This window comes from Urtica dioica, chromosome 6 (assembly GCF_054948205.1).
Source record: "Urtica dioica subsp. dioica isolate 48M chromosome 6, U.dioica_male_clone48M_v1_H2, whole genome shotgun sequence".
Lineage (NCBI taxonomy): Eukaryota > Viridiplantae > Streptophyta > Magnoliopsida > Rosales > Urticaceae > Urtica > Urtica dioica.
In genome coordinates this window covers 36,765,758-36,771,460 of record NC_142761.1, presented here as the reverse complement: position 1 = coordinate 36,771,460, position 5,703 = coordinate 36,765,758, and the positions used below count along the sequence as shown (strand labels likewise).

At 35.0% G+C, this 5,703-nt stretch overlaps 1 long non-coding RNA gene across 2 annotated transcripts; it reads left to right on the top strand.

Moving 5' to 3' along the window:
- Positions 1 to 4,175: 4,175 nt before the first annotated feature.
- LOC149393861 (uncharacterized) lies at positions 4,176 to 5,410 on the top strand. Of its 2 annotated transcripts, none has more exons than XR_016299902.1 (3): positions 4,176 to 4,371; positions 4,466 to 4,596; positions 4,974 to 5,410. It is a non-coding gene; the product is annotated as an uncharacterized LOC149393861 (long non-coding RNA). The 2 variants fall into 2 exon arrangements; XR_016299901.1 differs by having other exon boundaries at positions 4,966 to 5,410.
- The last annotated feature ends 293 nt before the right edge of the window (positions 5,411 to 5,703 follow it).

The window sequence follows — 5,703 nt, the reverse complement described above, 5'->3', positions numbered from 1 at the left end:
GAGACTCTAGCTATGGCTATATTTAAAGTGTTTTCTAGCTTATTGAAATAAGCGCATATGATTTAAAGTTGAATGTTTGGGTTTTCCATGCGTTTTTATTTATTTATTTACTAATTTTTTTTAAACATGAAGTGTAGCATCGCAAACAGGAAGAGATTAGATCTGACTCTGTGATCAACAATCTTAATGAATAAAGGATTGAAACGCTTGTAATAATAACATATACATGGTTAATATTACAAAATGACTTTTGCTCATATACATATTTAAGGACACATTTGTTGCCCGACGTATCTTATGTTCAATGAAAAATGTGATATGGAAATAAAAGCACACATATTTATGGACGTTTATATCTTAATGTTGGTCTACTTTTTGTTCGATCACATTTGGTCAGAAAATTTCATGGAAATCAAACATTTAGTTACATTTGTGTAAAGAGTTGTAAATTATATGTATTTAAGGTAATTCATTGAATGTCGCATAATGAAGAATACCACGACATTAAATAGATGAGATATCACGTTATCTTTTCTCTCGATATTAAATTCACTACTAAATATATCCTACAACTTGTATTTTTTTTCTTCTTACGTTGATAACTAAATTTGTACAACCATTATCTCACCCTAAATAAGTGTAATTTATTAATTACAATGAACAATTATTTAGACCGGATTTTCCTTTCACTAATGTGTGCATGAAAGTATCCAACCGTATTTGTTTGCACTAGGAAATATAGATTCATTAGACCCACGTTATGACAGTAATTCATGAAATATAATTTCCAGTGTATATCGAGTGGTAACCGTTCTATATATTGAGTTTGTATATTTATAATTGTCCTGCCTCATGGCATATGTATTTATGCGATGGAACATGGTATTCATCATGTAAATTGGGTGTTTTGACTAGTGTTTGAGTCCACTAAATTATAAAATCTTATCGGTTCTGTTCAATGGAGTTCAGAGCTTACTGTTGATAATTTAAGTTGGCTGCTTTTGTTTTCGCAAAATTGTTGCTCTACATGATGCCGAAAACATCAATCTACAACATGTGACATCTTCTTTACACGTCAATACTTTACACGTCAGTACAGTGACGTGGATTTCTACACAATCAATCTTTTTGTGTTATTTGCTTACGCGTTTTTGTTGATCGTCCAATGAGCGTTCACCTTGTGCAATAGAAAATCCTAGTCGAGGACACTACGTTGGAATGTGTCATATATTAGGCATGTTTTCCCTCTTTGGTAGGGTTACACGTGTAAGTATTTTCGCTGCTCTCGTCATCGCCAAAAATACATGTCCTACATGTGGTTTATACGATGTATTTGATAGCCATTGAGAGCCATTGTTAGAGCTTTGTCACTGAGTTGTTTTGTGTTTAATTCATAATATTGTAAAACAAGTATTGTTATAAACATTGTTGAAACACTGAGAGAGTGTGAGTGGAAAGTGAGGAGAGCTCTAACACAGAGGAAGCCTGAGTTAGAAATCTCTAGGGTAGTTTGGAGTTTAGGAAGCTTGAAAGGTGATCATCCATGTTTGTCCGACGTTGTACTTATTTTACCGTCCAGTGAAGTTCTCTTTCCACCGGAAGTATTATATATAACTCTAGAAGTAGACACGATTGGTTGAACTAGGTTACCAACTCTCTTGTTTCTTTACTTACAGTTTATTTACTTTTGATATTTTACTAAAACTCCAAAATCGCTTCATAACGTGTTATAACATCTTTATAAACATCGCGATAAATAGTAAATCTACTTTATTCTTATGATCATGATCATTCCTCTAATTGTCATTGTCTCTCTACTGAGTCGGACGGCTTTGACTTTAGGCACCGATCAGCCTTTGCAACAATGTTTGGTGTTATATGAAATGTACCATATAACATTACCATCTTGTTTGTTAGTATATTGTCATGATAGTGATAAACTTTCATGAGATGCTAAATGTTTTAGAAGGCACCGTGGTGAGATGATATTAACTAAGAAACTTGCATTGTGATCCGTATATCGACTGTATTCAGGTATATCTCATTGGATCTATTTAAGCCAAATAGTTATAAATGTGAAACATCATCTCTCTATAAATTCGTGCAATTCTATGATTTTGAATTAAAGGTCACGACTTGGCATTGATTGGATCTGCCGATTCATATTCAACATTTATTTGGAGGCGACAAATAAAGCTTCCATCTCTGCCATTGATTTAAAATGCCTATACACGAGCTATTTTTCCCAGTTTTTCTTCATGTTTATAACTCGGTTAGAATTTGTTAAACAGTTTGTTAGTACTCAATTCACTCCATATACACGATCAAGGAAAATTCAATGATTCATACTCTCACTACAAGAAATAAGGCATTCAACGATATATGTCGTGAAATAGATTTTTCAACGTTTTTCACTTGTCGTTGAATACAGATGCTGGAAAAAGTTTATGACTATTCATGATATTTTTTAAATGTCATAATTAGTGTTATTTACTGTGTTTTAATGACATTTAAAATATGTCATGGTATCAGAGAGTTTCAATCCGTCATAAGAGTGAACTCACATGGCATCGGTGAGTCGAAGCTAAGCAACTGTTGTCGGTCGTTTTCAACAACATTAAATTTTTTGTGACTTACAAAAAATTTCCATGTCAAAGCTAAATAAGACCCATAAAGAAGCTCGATCGGGACTCATGAAGTCTAAAAAGTCCACTCGAGATGACTCCACGAAGAAAGGCAAAGAAAAATGAAGTAATAGGTCGAAAAGCCTTTGGCGCGCCGTGGCAGTGTAAAGTAGACGTGTCTAACTTATGTTATGGGAGACTTGATCCTCCTACAACTTTGGTGGTTTCATTTTCAATGTCTTCCATTGTAGCTGCAACCACATTATTATTATGTGTAGTATACAATTAAAATAATAAGCATTAAGATTGTTCATGGGTCAAATTAATACCTATTTTCAAAGTGTTGTTATGATTTTCTTCTAAATCATTACCATTTGCTTCACCTTCCTCAACTTGAGTTTCATGATTAACTTCAAGTTTATCTGTTAATTAATTCTACATGGAGGGAACTTCTACGGTTTCTTTCATCACGATCCATCAAGAAACCGTATACATCATCGTTATCTTCTATGTAAATAGGATCGAACGCATCTCATGAAGTTGACATAAAACTTAGCTTCAAGTCTAGCTTACTTTTATCCGCTTTGAGTTTCGCACACAATTTTTCAATTAAGTCGGCTAACTTGACCTCGGTATTTATGACGATGATAACGTGCTTATCATTCTTTTCACTAACCCACTTATGCGAGCCATCTTCTTCTTTCCACTTTCCATTGTAATAAACCGTTATCGTAGTCTCCGTCATTATCTACAAAATGATAATTAAAAATTAGAATACTAATGATAAATTTAATATACAATATGAAAATTAAAAATTAGAATACTAATGATAAATTTTATATAGAAATTTACTATATAAATCTACTTTGTTCTATTGATATCACTATGTCACTCTACTTTCTACTGATCTAACTTTGGAACTCTTCTGCTTAAATCAAACTCTATTGCTCTACTGATCTACCTCTGAAACTCTACTGCTTAAATCAAACTTTACTGCTCTACTGATCTACTGCAAATTAACCAGTATCAGTAGAGTTCGACGATCATCTTCAACATTCGAAAATATTTTCCAATCAAAGTTACATTGAGTTAGATACATATTTTTCTGGTTCAAATCTAACAAAGTTTTCAATCTAACATAACAAAATAAGTATCAAGTTCGAAATATAAAAATTTCATTAATGAATTTAGCTAAAACACAGCCCTAGTTTGTTTAGAGCTTGAGTTTTGCAACGTCAATACTGTTCAAGTACAGTCCGACTGTCGCCGAAACTTACCGTCGCCAGAACTCGTCGTCGCCGCCAGAATGTCAACTTCCGCCCGAATGAAGTTTCGATGGCTGGTGTGGTGAACGAGCCCAAGCACGAGGAGAGCACCCTCTCAGCGGTAACGTTCTCAGACTGTTTTTTTTTTTTTTTTAACAAATTAATAATAAAAGAAAAAGAGAAGGGTATATTTGAGAAGAAAGGTATTCACTTAAAATAATTGAAATTTTAAGGGCACGGAACAAAATGATTTTTAAGGGTAATACCAAAATCACCCCCTCACTTCCTACGAAAATGACGACCGAAACACAGACACTGATCGACGATCTGAACCCAATCGCCCAAAACCTGATCGCCGACGAGCCTTCCTCCGATGATTCTAGGACCTCCGTTGCCGTCGCCTCCGACGGGGAGAAGAAGATGCGCAGAGCCGAGTGATTCGGGATCTCCGAGAAAGAGAAGCACAATTTCCGAGCCGAGAGGTTTATCTTCTACTCCTCACTCTTTCTTGTCTTTTTTTTTTCCTGAATTAGGCCTCATTTTGAGAGTATTCGATCGATTATGTTTTGAAATCAGGGTTCCTAAGGTTTTCGTCGTACGAAAATTAGAGAAAGTTAGGCTTGTTTTGTCTATGGTTCTGGAAGCCTATGGGACAAGAAGTAATCATCGTGAAGAGAAGACGCTCAAACTCCGAGCACCGCCACGAGGTGATAACAACGATGGTTTTATGTGAATGCTGATAATTTTTAATCCATCTGTACGTTTCAATGTAGTTTGAATTTTGAATCTCGGTTATGAACAAAGAACTAATGAATCTCATTTATCATATTTAATTTGCGTGAATGGTAAAAGCTTTGTTTTGTGTGCCCTAACTGTTTGATAAATTTCCTGAACGAAATTGTTTTTCACGGGTTCTTAAAAATGGTTTTGATTTTGGGGTCTGGACCTTCGCCCAAAAACTGATGGGTTGATTCTGTAAATGTCTTCGTGTATTTACTCAATTAGATTGATGATTGGTAATTATGAATGACCCAAACTCCGATGATGATGATGATCCTAAGCTGAAATCGTAAAAGGGATGCAGAATGAAACGCAAATCAAAGCTCAAGAGATCGCCTCTGTCGAAAAAGAAGAGGAGATTTCAGAGAAGATGCTTTTCCGAGGAAAGACGAGGAAGAAGAAGAAAGTGAGTTCGTCGAAGGAGTCGATGAAGCTTCTCGGCTTCAGAGAAGCATTAGGTATCTTGTCTATATATTTAGTCTATCACTTAGCTATCGTATGGTCGAGAAAAGGATTCGGTTTGTTTAGGGCTGTGATTCTTTATGTGTTGGGTCGATTTTTTTTTGTCAATATACGCCAAATAAGTGAGGCTTATCACTGCATGTATGATGAACCAAATAAGTTTTATTTCAGATTGTATACATTTAGGTTATGAATCTGGTAGATATTTGTTTTATTTTATTTTACTTGCTTGCACATGATATTTTTATTATACTTTCTTGTTCATGATATTATTATTTATCACATAAATTGTTGGTTGTAACTGGGTTGAGGGTTGAATGCTGCACATACATTGGAATGTGGAGGACACGAAAGAGGCTTCGTGGATGGAACATGTCTCGCTGTAAACGAAGGTACACCTATTTTCGCCATCTTGTCATCGATGTGCAATGTAACAGCGAATCCAGAGATGCTAGTTATCTCATCATCGATGGTGAAAGCTAGGCTGAAATAACTTTATGTCATGAATAAGCTCAAAGTAAACGTCATGAGCTCTGTGTAGGCTTGAAAAAACTTTGACAACAAATTCCCAG